The following is a 14,532-nucleotide window of genomic DNA, read 5'->3' on the forward strand; positions in this document are numbered from 1 at the left end:
AAACAAATAAGTAAATAAATAAACAATCACTGACATTAAAAAAGAAAATAAATAAAAAACACATATAGATTACATTGCTAAATGTCATCAAGTCAGTTTTGACTCATAGTGACACTTTGTACAACATAAGGAAACACTGCCTGGTCCTGCACCATCCTAAAACTCATTTTACAGCCACTGTGTCAATTAATCTCAATGCGAGTCATCTTTTCTGTTTACCCTATACTTCACCAAGCACAAAAACCCTACTCTGGTGTAACTATAGGAAAAGAGCTCACAGGAAACTGGTGTTCCAGAGGAGAGAATCCAGATCTGGGTTCAGTATAGCAGTACACACACACACACACACACACACACCACAATTTTTGCTTCTCTGGAGAACCCGGTGTAAAACATTTGGTTCCAAGAGTGATTCTAGAGAAACAAAGTTGTACAGATCAATTTTCTCAATTGGTTCCCAAGTCTGATCAGGTTTGAAGGTACTAATAACTGCCCCCATGCATATAAAGGGCACTGTGAAATCGTGGTGTGCGGTGTGCTGTAGTGGTTACGCATTGGGCTCACCTCAGTGTCAGCAGTTCAAAACCACCAGGAAGAGAAAGATGAAGCTTTCTACTCCCATAACTAGTCTCAGAAATCCACAGAGGGCAGTTCTACCCTGTCTGACAGTCACTACTCGATGCACGCAGTGTATCACCACCCGCACATCAGGAATTGGTGGAAATTGATGCTCTAAGTGATAGCATGTTTGATATTCTTCTGCAATTGTTTCGGGGTAAGCAGTATGGAGAAGCTGATTATTTATCCTACTTACAAAAGATAAATTGGTAGAAGGAAAGACATGAACTCAGGACTTCAGAGTCAAAGATCAAAAAATGCATAAAAGACTTCAAAGTTTACATTTATTCTTTTAAAAAAAGGTTTTCTTTTTGTGGTAACAGAGGTGATATTACTGAAAAAATAAACTCAAGAGTAATATCCTAAGAATGATGAATTATAGTGCCAACTGAATTCTCAACCTCAAATGCTGTTAAATTGAGAATATTGATTGGGAACAAAACGGACTCTTACGCCTTGGGATGGGGAGATACAGGCAGATAATTAAGAAGACGGGTGGATTGAGCCCCCAATTTCCATAATGTTACTTTAGCTAACAGCAGATTGTTTCCATCTGAAGAGATTGTTCCATCTTAATTCATGATCAGTAAAAAAAACTATTATCCCTTCCCACCACATGAAAAGATTAACTCAATAGTGCATGCTGATATGAATCCTGGGCATTTACTGGAGCCTTGCTTGAGGAGATGCTTTAAAAGATACTGATAAATGTTTCCAGTTAATGAATTCACCACCCATTATTGCTTCTAGACCTAAGACTAGACTTATGTTCCAGCAAGCTCTAAAAGATGACATATACATGGTGACCCAGGCAGAGGTACACTATACTCCAAAAGAATTTCCAGAAACGTAGAGAATATAGATATAAGAATGGCTAATAATGGTGTGTAGAACATAAAGTTGGATCAGTCTTAGTTTACTGATATGGGCCCACTAAGTGCAGAATATAAATTTAATGTTTCAATCTAAGACACTTTTTGGTTGATTCAGTGAAGCTGATTCGTGGGTTGTATGATGGCATAAATAAATCATGCTCAATGACAAGTCCAGTCAAAGTATATTGTAGCAGAAGGTATCCACAAGATTAAGGAGTTGGGCATGCTATAATGGATTAATCAGGATGGGTCTACAGACGCACATGGAGTAGAACTCACACCTTTACTGCAAGAGGAGGGAGCCCAATTGCAAATGTAGTCCCAGCATCTCTGAAGATTGCTATTTTGTGTAAGTCACATTTCACTGTGGAAATGGACTTATTGGAATAGTGACACCTAACTACACTTGGGCTGATTGGGTTGCAGGGAAGTAGGGGCCAAATGGCAGCACTTAATTGACAGAGACAGGTGGATGTGGCTACTGTAATGGACAGCTGAGTCAAAGTGGGAATCAGAACAGCTTGACTGTCATGGACTCATGGTATTGTCTACTTAGGCAGGAAGTCCTTGGGAGTGAAAAACATAGGAAACCTAATGAATATTTACTTGATCTGTCTAAGCAGAAAAAAAAATCTGGGTCAAGTGAACAGCAGTGAAACTCAAATGATTAGAAGAGTCATAATTGTTCAATCATTCCCTGAGGTGAGATAGTTTACAGACCCATAACCCATTAAAAAGAGCAGGGGCTATGTTTCCCTGTGGAAGGACCCCCACTATTATGACAAAATTTTCTGTTATTTTTTTGTCAGCCTTCCTCAAATGGATCATCAGCATTTTACAAGAGTGAGTGTTCACTGTGGGAAAAGAAATAATTAGATTTTTTTTAGGGATTATTGGACACTGGCTCTAACTGAGACCAATTCTAGAAGGCCTAAAACATCACTGTGACCCACCATTTGGTGTGGGGGCACATGGAGGTCAATATTGTAACGGAGTCTCTTACTTCAAGTTCATCTTCAGGTGGGCTGGTGGCTCTCCAAACCCACCCTGTAGCAAATGAACCAGTTCCAGAATCCATTTTGTGAAAGTCAGATTTACATAACTGGAATACTCAGCAGCTAGCAGAACATCCACATTGGGTCCCTGAGGTGGGGAATAAGGCTAAAATGGTAGGAAAAACCAAATGCCAAGAAGACGCCATTTAAACTGTCTAGGAAAATGGTAAGCTAAAAACAATATTGTATCTTCCCCCACACTTTCACCACTTACTCATCTCTCTCCCCTTTCCTTCATTTCACCATATTTTCCACCTTCTATTAGACCTCTCCCACATCACTAGACAAAGCCAACTAAGTGTTCATATCACTGGCACTACTACTAGGATTCTGAGGAAACAGCAATCAACCACAGAAAACCCAAAACATCAAGAAAAACAAATGTAAACAAATGGAAATTGCCCAGATCCAATAGAGAATTCTGAAAAAGAGGCCCTGGAACTATAAGAAACAGGATTCCGAAGAATGATTTAGACATGTAGGGAATACTCAGGAAAACAATAGAAGAAATCTTAAATCAAAGGGAATCTAAGAATATAAACAATGAGATAACAGAATTAGGCAACACAGTAAATGACTTGAGGAATAGATTTTCCTTCTGAAAAGGAAAATCAAATCAGTGAGCTCAAAGACGATCACTCTGACTATAACTGACAAGAAAAACCACCACCAAAAAACAACAAAAGAATCAAGAGAAATAATCTATGTCTCATTAAAAACCCTGAAAAAGAAGTAACAAAAATACATACAAAGAAAATAGTTTTGACAAACTATAAAAGAAAATTTGACCAACAACACAGGAGTACATAATTATTCAAAAAGATAAGAAAACCAAAATGAGATAGAAGCTAAAAGAAAACCACCATGAAATATCAGAGCCAAATTCTCCAATTTGAAAAAAAAGGATAGAATCCTGAGGGCAGTTACAGAAAAAAGATGGGAGGTGGGGTCAGGGGAATGTATGTCTTGAAGAAGGCGACTACATTTCTATCAATGGTTAAACTGGCTGGAGAAAAACAATGAACAATACTCGTAAAGAATCCAATGGGAGAAAATGCCCGGTATTATGTTCCTACTTGGTTTCTTTTCATATAGTTTCCATCCAGACCTTGGTGAACCAGGCTATGCGCTGTAGACTACTGGGACCTTGAACTGTGTTTTCAAGGCACACATCTGTCCTACTGCTCGAACTGTTCACACTCACCTGTAGCCGTTTTAAGGAACAGACAGACTTTCTTGGACTTAATATTTATATGACTTAGTGTGAGAAGAAGCAGATGACTGCTATCCCAAGGTTATGGAATTGGTGGTCTTTGGACTGTGGTTCAGCTCTCTTGCTCTCAGGGTGCTCTATTAATGATGCCCATTCAATGTGGCCCGGGTTTACCATATATTTACTACTTAATGCCCTTCTTTTTTCTTATGAAATGTATTCATCTGATAGGGATGATTCTGCTTCTGTGAATTACTGCAAATTTTGTCTTATCACTGATCCCACTGCTTGTTTATAAATAGTGTCTTGTTATGTACATGTCATTAATTCATATTTTACAGTCTGAAGCCTATCTATACTTAAATAATTTTTCTTCAGCATTTTAAAATGCTATATAATTGGCTAAATAAAAGACATTACCTTATGCCCTAGGGGGATGATTTATAAAGTTCTCTATCATAAAATCATAATAATCTCTGAAGTTAACCAGAGACATATAAACTATAGATATATGAATGGATTTGGGGTTCACACTTAATTGTAGCCCAATGCATCCTAGCCTGGCCCCGCTCAATGCTTGCCCTCATGAAGAGGTCACTGCTAATATGAGGGCTGTAACAGTATGTGATAAAAAAACCAGTTGGTGCCCGACTATCAGACAGAATAGTGGCTGAGGTTTTAAAAGCTCGTCTTCAAACAGGTAGCTATGTGAGTGAAGCATCAACTAAGCCCACATGAGGAAACACACCTGCCTTTATAATCCAAGGATTGTAAATAACATCCAAATCTCAGGAGAAAATAGTATCAGAGCTTGAATTCTGGACATGTGGTTTACAGAAGGCTATGGAAGACAGTGAAAGCCAAAAATCCAATTGCAGGGTCGCTTGGATGGATTAAGCCTCTGGGGAATCTTCTTGGACCAAAGTCCTGGGATATTAAGAGCCTTGTTAGAGACAGAACACTGCAAAGTTGATTAAGTCCGTTGTACTTAGGTTACATTTTAATATCTTGCTATTTGATCTCCCTTTTGATTCATTTTAAAGTTGTTTCAGTTTTTAATATTTTGCTTTTTTTCCTATGAAGTTTTTCTCTGTGTTCTAATCATTGTTTTCCAGTTTGTCTTTTCAATGATTTTCTGTATGTAAAGTCCAGGCTATGTAGATTCACAGAGGTAGTAACCGGCTTGATAATTGTGTAGAGCATGGTAGGAGTGATTGATGGCAAATTAGGAACTAACAACAAGTTCATGAGAAAATGCGCTGAAATTCATTGTGGTGATAACTGCAGAAACGTTCTTAATAGGATAGAACAATTGAATTGTATGATAGGTGAAATATGAGGGAGTACCCCTCCCCACCAACCCCAGACCAGAATTGCCCTGGGCAGAGTGGAGCTTTCATAGTACCCATGTTTCCTGCTAAGTATGCATCGAGCAACTTGCTCTGAGTTAGTGCACCCCGTGGCACTGGGAAGGTTTTCTCTGGTCACGGTGAATTTTTTCATAAAAGCAGTTTTGCTTGAAACCTTGCTTTTTGAGATGGCCAATTTAAGAAAACAGTGTGCAGTGGTGAAATTTTGTTTCCTACTCAAGGAAAAACACTGCAGAAACTGTTGTGATGTTGAAAACAGCTTACAAGGGCAGTGCTATGGGAAAAAACTCAAGTGTTTTTCTCATTTCAAAAAAGGTAAAATATTGATTGATGACAAACCTCATTCTGGATGTTTGTCAACTTCCTGAATGAACGAAAACGTCAACTCATCATGCATTTGGAGTTTGCTCCACCAGGCAAGACTGTTAATCAAGCTTTCTATTTAGAGGATCCGAAAAGATTGCATAATAGTGTGTGATGAAAATGGTCTGATTTGTGGCAGACAGGGGACTGGTTCTGCCACCACGACAATGCCCCTGCTCACACAGCCATCTCAGTGTGCCAGTTTTTGGTAAAAACCAGCATGCCTCTTTTGCCCCACACACCTTATTCACCTGACCTCACTTTGTGTGACTTCTTTTTGTTTCTTTGAATGAAGAGGGAAATGAAAGAACAGAGATTTGAAGACAAAAGCAGAGATGAAGAAAAAAATTGGAGAGGTACTGTCAGCCTTCCAAACAGATGAGTTTGAAAAATGTTTCCAAGAATGGAATCACAGGTGTGACAAATGTATGAAGTGTAATGGAGAGTACTTTGACGGTGACATGGTTGTTTTGTAAAAAAATTTAAATACATAACTTTGAAAAAAAATCCATTTTTGGTAACTCCTTGTATCTTCCAATAAAACTATTTTAAAATAATAAATATGTAAATGGGGTTAGCCCAGATTCAGTTGTACACAGGTTAAGACTTGAGTCAGTGGTCTCCTGTATTGCTTGCTGTCCTTGGGAGTTATCAGTAGCTTGTCACCTGACTTACCAAGCTTGGACTTATTCGTCTCTTTAGCCACAGGCTTGATCTGCCAACCTTGAATTCATTTCCCTCTGTAGCCATAGACCTTTGTCTTTCAGCTCCTTTTGGGCCCATCAACTCCCAAAGCTATGACAGTCATGATAACCCTGCACCCTAACATCAGCATCATGGGCCTAGAACTTGCTCAACTTGGAATTTGCCTTCTTCTACATCTGTGTGAGCTATTTTCTTGATGCAACGCTCTCTATATAAGTATATCCGGAGAACAGACTGTCCAGGGAGATTACCCACACTGCACTCTCCAGGAAACTATTCTTGTCACAGCAACACTGCTGACAATCCAGGTCCTGGATCTTTCAAAGTACCAAGCATGAGGTCATGGTTTTACCTTGTGCCTCAAATAACTCATTCTGAGGCTCTTTGGCACCATCAGGTTCTTCATCTGACTTGAAACTCTGTGGGAAAATGGAAAGGATACATAAATCCCTTGGAGAATATCAAAAGCAGTTGCAGAACACCAAACAAACATGTAGCACTGGAAAGCTCTTTTGTGTAACTGAAGTGGACATGCTATCTGTACACCAGCAGCACGTGGATCATAAATTCCTTATTGAAAGTGAGAATGCCAGAAGTGGCAATAGGGAGCATGTCGTACTTTGTGAAATCATACTTGGTGTTCCTACCCCCTAAGTCATCAGCACTTTAAGTGGGCACATGCAGTCAACTGTCTTGGTTACCTTACACCAAGAGAAAAGACGAGGACACCCAGAAGCATCTGATTCTGTCAAAATCTTATGGTGTATGTAGTGACCAAGTGAATACCCACAAATGGAATCGGTGGAGTCCTGGTGACATAGTGCTTGAGCACAAGGCTACTAACTGGAAGTCAGTTGGTTTGAACGCACCAGCCTTGGAGACCCTTTGAAGCTGTTCTACTAAGGACGATGGGGTTGCTAAGAACCCAAGTAGGTTAAATGGTAGTGGGTTTGGGTTTGGGTTGGACCAAGACTCAGCATTCTAAGCAGGAGCAATCTTGAGGACTGAAAGCTGAGAGCAGACAACAGGAAGAGTCTACGGAAGTGATGAAAGAAAGAAGCATCGTGCTACCGATGGAGTCCAGCATGCGACAAAGGGACAAGGTAGCGCCTTCAGCTCACACCCTGTCCACTGTCTCTCTGGGGTAACTGAGGTCTACAGTGCTTAGGTGTCTTGTCTACCAGAGGTCTAGGGCCGACCCTCCAATGCTCTCACACCCTTGAATTTAAATGACAAGTCAGAGCAACACCAGTAAATTCAGTCCCACTTCCCTAATGCCTTCCACTCACTGAAAAACTAAAAATACCCTTTCCATACCCAGTTTTGAGTACCAAAAAGGCCTCAAAAATCAGAAGAGCCCCGATGAAGACAGAGTCTCATTAGCCCAGGAAATGATAATTCAACCCACACCATACTTCAGATCCAAATGTAAAGAGAACAGAAAGCAAATGTCCTGGGTTTATGGTGTAGCCCAACATAGCACATGCATCCATGAAAGAAAATTTAGGATTTAAACGTGTGCTTATTTGTTTCCCCCTGCCTTACAAATGTTTAAGATTAAAATCAATTCAGGACTCCAAGTTACCTTACTAAAGATAGGTTCTTGATATGGTCTCGTCTTTCAATCTGACAGCACATAAAGGAGGAACCAGTAACATTCTGGAATCCTTGAATACAGATCTAACAAGTATGTGATTTACTTAGGACATGTGATGCATCATCATGAATATGCTTCTTGACATGGAGTACAGTGAGGACCTGGCCCTTAGCAGGTGTCTGGGATTCACTCCAGGTACTTGAAGTGAGTAACTTAATGAACTGGGAGAAGGGAGCTGAAGCTAGCCCCCAAAGCGACAGGGGAGTAGTAAGTATTTCCTGTCTTACAGTTTCAAAGCACTACAGTACTAGCGTCAGAAAGGAGTGAGAAACAAATGAAAACATTTCTGCTGTTGCAATGTCTGAAGGAGAGCACTCTTTGTCCAGGGTCACATGGAGACAACTAGACCCAGATCTTATTTAAAATGAGATCTTATTCCCCAATGGTAACCCTAGCACCTGTCTACTTAAAATTCCAGGGAATGAGACTCTCTCTGCTTACATTCTCTCACAACCATGTGAACTAAGATATTTACCTGATATTAGGCACTCAAGTTGGAGAAGGAAATTCTGACCCACCTCCACACTTTGCAGAGATGTTGCTCGGTGGAGCTGGCTGCTCAGGCTGCTCTGTCCTTGCTTATCTGCTGCATGCCTGACTTCAGTCTCCAGTGAGCACAACTCAGGCTGGGTCCGACGACCATACCACTTAGGACCACTCACATGCTTCGGTAGGACAGCTTGTGAGAGAGAGAGAAAGGAAGAGGGAAATTTGGTGAGGAGCCCTTTAAATGAGCTCTCTGAGATTTGAATGTGTCTACGTTATCATGGATGAACATTTTTACCCAACAGAAAGCATTAAAAAGAACACGAGAAGCTGCTTCTCTGTTAGGTGTGAATTGGGTCTGAAGGCTAGTAATAGTGGCTCAACTTTATGCACTGCTTGAAGTTTTCAGAGTCTATTTTTGCTTTTGTTTATGCAATAAAAGGCTGAGGGGGGAAAAAAACACCCCCAAACCCTCTAAACCTGAAGCCCTAACTTTTTATGCAAACAGTAGGTTCTCCAGTAGTCTAACAATCTAGGGCTCTGGAAGCTGAAGATCATCTTCCAAACCTAAATGTCCTCGGAGTACATCTTAGCCACCAACAGAGGAAGAGAGAGTGGTGCGTGGGATCTGTGGATGTGGGGCCAGGATACAGGCAGGCAGGTACCTCTGAAATTCAGAGCATGTCTGGTGAGTCTGGGACAGAAAGAGGCTTTTAACAGCTCTCTGCTTCCTTTTGAAATCCTTTCTTCTCTATATCTACAAAGAGTAGCTGGGACCTCTCAGCCAGAGAAGAAATTGATGCTGAATTCTCATGAAAATTGAAAGTGGAAGCTAGGAAAAAGAAATGGGGACTGGGGTGGCATGGAAGCCTGATCGAACAGGCCATGGCTTCAGAGCAGAGCCAGTTGAAGAGAAGGCAAAGAGACTTTCATGAGGTAGGGACGGGGCAACAAAACCAGATGCATATTTCGGTGCACATGTGTCTTTTGTCTCCCTACACAGAAGTCTTGCTTCATAGGGTCATGCGCCACCTCACTTGTTTTCTGCGGACATTGACCTTGGGGTTATGCAGAGCAGGAAGCTGGTTAAATCTGACTGCTGGTAGAATAGTGATACCACAGCAGATAGGAGTAAGGTGTTACGTTCGAGTTCTCATGTGTGAACGTATTAGGCATGGCACTATGCTGGTGTGGTGAGTTATGAATTGGACTGCAAACAGCAGTAAGAAACACTTGCACAACTACACAGGACAAAGATGGGGCTTTTGACTCCATTCTCGGAAACCCACAGGGGCCGTTCTCCTCTGTCTTATGGGGCCGCTATGAGTTGAAATCCACTCGATGGCAGTGAGTGCGTGTGACATCCAGGGCTTCCGACAGTGTGTGTGGTGGTGATATAACCTATCATACCACAAGAGACTTTTGAAGTAAAAAGATATTGTTAATAAGGATGATTGGATGACAGGTATCAATAAGGAATGGCTTGGGAAATTCTAAGGAAATGTGACTACAGCTTATAGGAAATACCAAGCAAGAGAGAAAAGTTTCCAAGTTAGTAGCTCCCTTCAAGGAGAAGTAGACAGGAGAACCATACCTTCCGAGAGAGAGACCACGAGTAAAGCGCTGCCCAAAGGGTGCGTGATAGAACACGTCTGACTCCCTACGAAGGGCTCTAAAGTGGGTTTGTGTGAGTGGGGAAGCATCGATTTTTTCTAGTATCCAGACAGGGATCCCTTGGTGGTACAAATCATTTATGTGCGTGGCTATTTACCAAAAGGCTGGAGATTTGAGTCCACCCAGAGGAGTTTCAGAAGAAAAGTTTAGTGAATATGCAAACAGAAACCCCTGCCACCGGAGATCCTGTGGACCGCAGTCCAGTCTGACACCCGTGGGCCACCGTGACTCACAATCCAATAGACAGCAACTGGCTCCCCCCCACAATAGTTTTATTGAGATATAATTCACTTAGCACACACTTTCATAGTTCAGTCATAGTTTAAAAGAAGAGTTGTATACACATCAGCACAATCAGTTCTGGTGCAATCTCCCCACTCCCATATTCATGATTTGCTTCCCAATTCCCCTCAACACACCTGTATCCCCTTTAACGATTACATCATTTGTTGTCTCTATACATCTGCCCCTTCTGGACTTCATAACTGGGACACATACTAAAAAAAAAAACCCAAGAATAAAACAGTGCACATTAAAAAGGGAAGAAAGAAAAGTCTACCGGCAATATTAAAATAAGCTAGAGCAAAAAGACTGTCATGAAACAAACAGGACTTCTTTAATTCAAGGACCCCTTCAGGGTGTGTAAGAAGAAGGGCATTGTCAGGGAGGGAAAAAGAAAGCTGGTGACAGAAAATACATTTCTCCCTGGACTCATCAAACCCACCACCGGAACAGACCATCTGCCAACATCCTGCTCCGAGAGCCCAGCCCACTGCTGCACCGCCTGCCTGTGAGAATTTCCACTTGCTCCTTCAGTGCTGGCTCCACAACATCATTCCTTCCTTTATAGTTGCTGCCAGCCAGCATTTTCCTTAGAATAGTAAGCTGTCCAGAAAAACATGCTTTTTTCACAAGCCTTTCTAATGTTCTCAGAAGAACATCCTAGGATGGAATCCATATAATCCGAACTTGACGGTGGGATAAGCATCAGAGCCTAAATTGCGAGAATCCTGTGTGTAGCAGGCAATGGGAGATAGTGGAAATCCAAGATCCACTGGTGGAACTCTGTAGGAAGTAAGCCTCCAGAGACCTCCCCTATCTAAAATTGAGGGAAGTGAGGAGAGTGGTCACTAAACAAGGTGCTTGAAGAGAGGAGATAGAAAACCAAAGGCATAAATCTGACCTCAACAGTTAAAACTTCGTTAGTAGGTTCTCCGCCCCGCCCCCAACACCCACCCCTTTTGATGCAGGCTGGACCTGATCTGATTCCCAAAATTTTCAGTTTATATTGTTTTCTTCAGTTTTTGTTTGCTCATATTAGAGTATATCTCAGAGGAGTTATTCAATGGAGGTCACCTTCTTGAAGCTGTGTTATATGCGTTTCTGTTTTTCAGTACTTGAAACCTAGGATCAATGAACCTAGAGGGAGAGCATGTAGGATAAGGGGTTTGGGGGGAGGGAGTACAGTGGTAGATATGGGGTAAAAAAGAGATGATGTCAAGGAGTCCATAGAAAAAGAATGCTTGGAAACTGATTGTGGTAACAATTGTACAATTCTACTTAATGTGATTGAAATTTGGAATGATATATGTATTAAATGCCAACTAAAAAGAAAATGAACATCCTAGGAACTTACCACCTCCAAGAAGAAGAAATACAAAAATAATATCCACACAGGCCAGGAAGAAACAAGAGTAGCAAACGAGTGATCAAAATACAAATAAATGTGTCAGCTTCCCAGTATGTGATATTATGAGACTCAAACTCTCAGGTTTGGAAGGACCATAAGCTATTGCACCAAGTACTTTTTTTTTTTTGAGTCTGAGAAGTGGCTTTCCTTTTGCTACACACACGAGAATACCAAGAGTTCAGGTAATGGTGCTTTGACATTGAGACACTGGTTTGCTTTCTTTTTGTTGTTGTTGTTCAGAACACAACTGGACTTTTATTTGACACAGAACATAATACAGTTGCATGAGCACAACAAACTGAAAAGCCAAAGGAACAAAGATGTGGTTCTAGCAAGTCTTTTAATGAATAATAAAACATTTAAGCTTGATAGAAGAATTCATTTTTTCTAATGCCCATATGTGGCAGTTACATAACTTCCTGTCAACTTGCGAAGAGATGGAGTCTATACTGTCAACCAGGTCACAGCCTGATGACCTCATTCAGAGGCCCGAAGGAAATAAATAGTGCACTGGAGGCCAGACACATTCTTTCTGCTTCATCTTACTGCTGACAAGCCACATGGAGCTACACTGAAGGAGACAGAGCCCCAGAGCTGGAGGAGGCACGTGGAGCCCATGCCAGCGCTTAATGCTTCCACCACTATTGGATCCACAAGACTTACCGCCACTGGCCTGTGATCTCCCATTATTCAGCATCATTGCATGGCTGTGTGAATCTAAAGAGGAATTTATGGGCTAGTATTGACGTATGGGGTAACATTGGACTTATGAACTTGATCTGGACTGGGCTGGGATGTTTTCTTAATGTACAATTGCTCTTTGATATAAAGTTCTCTCTTACACACATATGAGTCTCCTTGGATGTGTTTCTCTAGTCTACCCAGACTAACACATCATACTTTTGGAATTCCCACTCTGTTGTTCAATGGACACACCTGCCATGTTTTGAGTCAGAGAGAGAGGCAGTGGAAATAAAAAGCATGCTTAGACTCCCAGATAACAGTACACTCTTCTGACGTGGCAAATGCCTGGTTATCTTGTCATTCTCTAAAGAGATCCATCATGTGGTTCCTACAGATGGCACAGTTATCAATCACAATATCCCAGACCCAGAGGGCTACTGCATTCCACTTTTTTACTTCGAAGCGGTTCTTGCTCGCACCACCAGTGGTGCTGCTCGGGTATCCACATCCATCACTGCTGCCATTTTGGAAACGCACGGTCTACTGGCTTGGTTTGACAGGAAAAGATTTACCAAGGGTAAAGATAAAAATATATTGACATTATGTATTTAATAATGGTCTTTAATGGAAAGAGAAAAAGGCAGGGGATCAGGGTTGTTCTTAAAAATTCAGGACATCTGGGCACTTAATGAAAGTAATTAACTCCAAGAGAGAAGTAAAATAATGTTGACCAGACAGGACTCATTCAGCTAGAGCTCCTGCTGCCAGACCAGAAAATTGGGAGGTAAGGTGAAGGAAACGGGCAGGTGGAATCCTGAAATTAAAACCAGGGCACTAGGGTCTCTCCTAAACCCCTTTTTTTGCATGTGATTTCCACTCACAAAGCAAACCAAGGATGCTTTAAAGTGCTCTAGCTTTGGCGAGCCCACGGGTACCAGCTGCGCCCTTGCTGGGAGCAGCGATTTCTCCAGGGCTGAGTCCTAAAGGGGACAGAATCCCAAACACGAGAACCCCATGCAGGAGCGGCAATGGCAGGTAGCCAGAATTTAAAGTAGAAGAAAAAACAGGTATTTACCCCAGGTAGATAGATTGTGGTGTGGAAGAAAATAGGCAGATAGTCGGAATCCAGGGAGCAAATTTAGTTCCAATTGGCAGAGAAGGAAACAACCCCCCTGATAAGCTGGATCTCCCCGTCTGGGGGTCAGCCTGACAGCCCCCAAATCGGAGTACATCACAAGCATAATAATAACAAAAGAGTCAAATATATATTTTTGGTTTAAAACTCAAACCCAAGTCTGGTTGCTCAGCTCCAAGGAGCACATGGGCAGTGGGGGATTGGGGGGCTTAACATAAATCAGCATAAGAAGAAACCTAGCTAAGGAATGCCAGAACTCAGCTAAGAGCTGGGTGGCTTTTTGCATATCAAAGACATGCTGTAGCAAGTGTCAGCTTCAAACAGCACATAAGTACAGCCCAGAGACTTTGGGAGACAATTCAATTTGATTTTATTCTAGCTGGCCAGGGTAATAAAATAAAATAACAGAAAAAATAAAATCCATTGATCTAGTAGGCACCAGTAGACTAGATAGGACAATAAGCCCAACTTCCCTCTTAGTGATTCTACACATAGCTGGGGAGGCCCTGCCTGTCCTGGGGCCCTTGACAGGGTGGTGGAACACTCCAGCCCTCAGCCCTGCTGCAGTGCTACACACAGCACAAGGCAGGTACACCAGTGAACTCCAGCACTCAACTGACGCCTGGCCACGGGTGCGATCTTGTCTTTGAAGTAAACCCACACAGCATCTGTGGAACCCTACATCAAACAAGTACACCACCCCGCCACCTTGAGGAAGAGTTGGAACTCCTCCAGCCTCAAGGACAGGTGATCAAGTCCCAGTTACCTCCTTACCTACTACTCTATTTCTTCTCTCTCTATTCACTATCCCATATTTGCCACTGCAGTCAGTCTCAAAGAGCTCAGGTTTGTGTTGGGTTTTTCCTTTCTTCCTTTTCCCTCTTTCTCCTCTTCTCTCCCACTCTCTCCTATCATATATCCCTACTGGCTTCCAGGTCACTATCCTCCACTTAGGGCAAATCAACCCAAATAGCAGGAGGAACTCCAGCCTGCCCACCGTGGGAGTG

The 14,532-nt window shown here is 41.9% G+C and overlaps 1 pseudogene; it reads right to left on the reverse strand.

Moving 5' to 3' along the window:
• Positions 1-10,883, reverse strand: part of LOC142435959 (ninein-like protein) — a 91,280-nt pseudogene extending 80,397 nt beyond the window's left edge.
• Positions 10,884-14,532: the final 3,649 nt, after the last annotated feature.

The sequence above is a fragment of the Tenrec ecaudatus genome (genome assembly GCF_050624435.1).
Source record: "Tenrec ecaudatus isolate mTenEca1 chromosome 18 unlocalized genomic scaffold, mTenEca1.hap1 SUPER_18_unloc_4, whole genome shotgun sequence".
Lineage (NCBI taxonomy): Eukaryota > Metazoa > Chordata > Mammalia > Afrosoricida > Tenrecidae > Tenrec > Tenrec ecaudatus.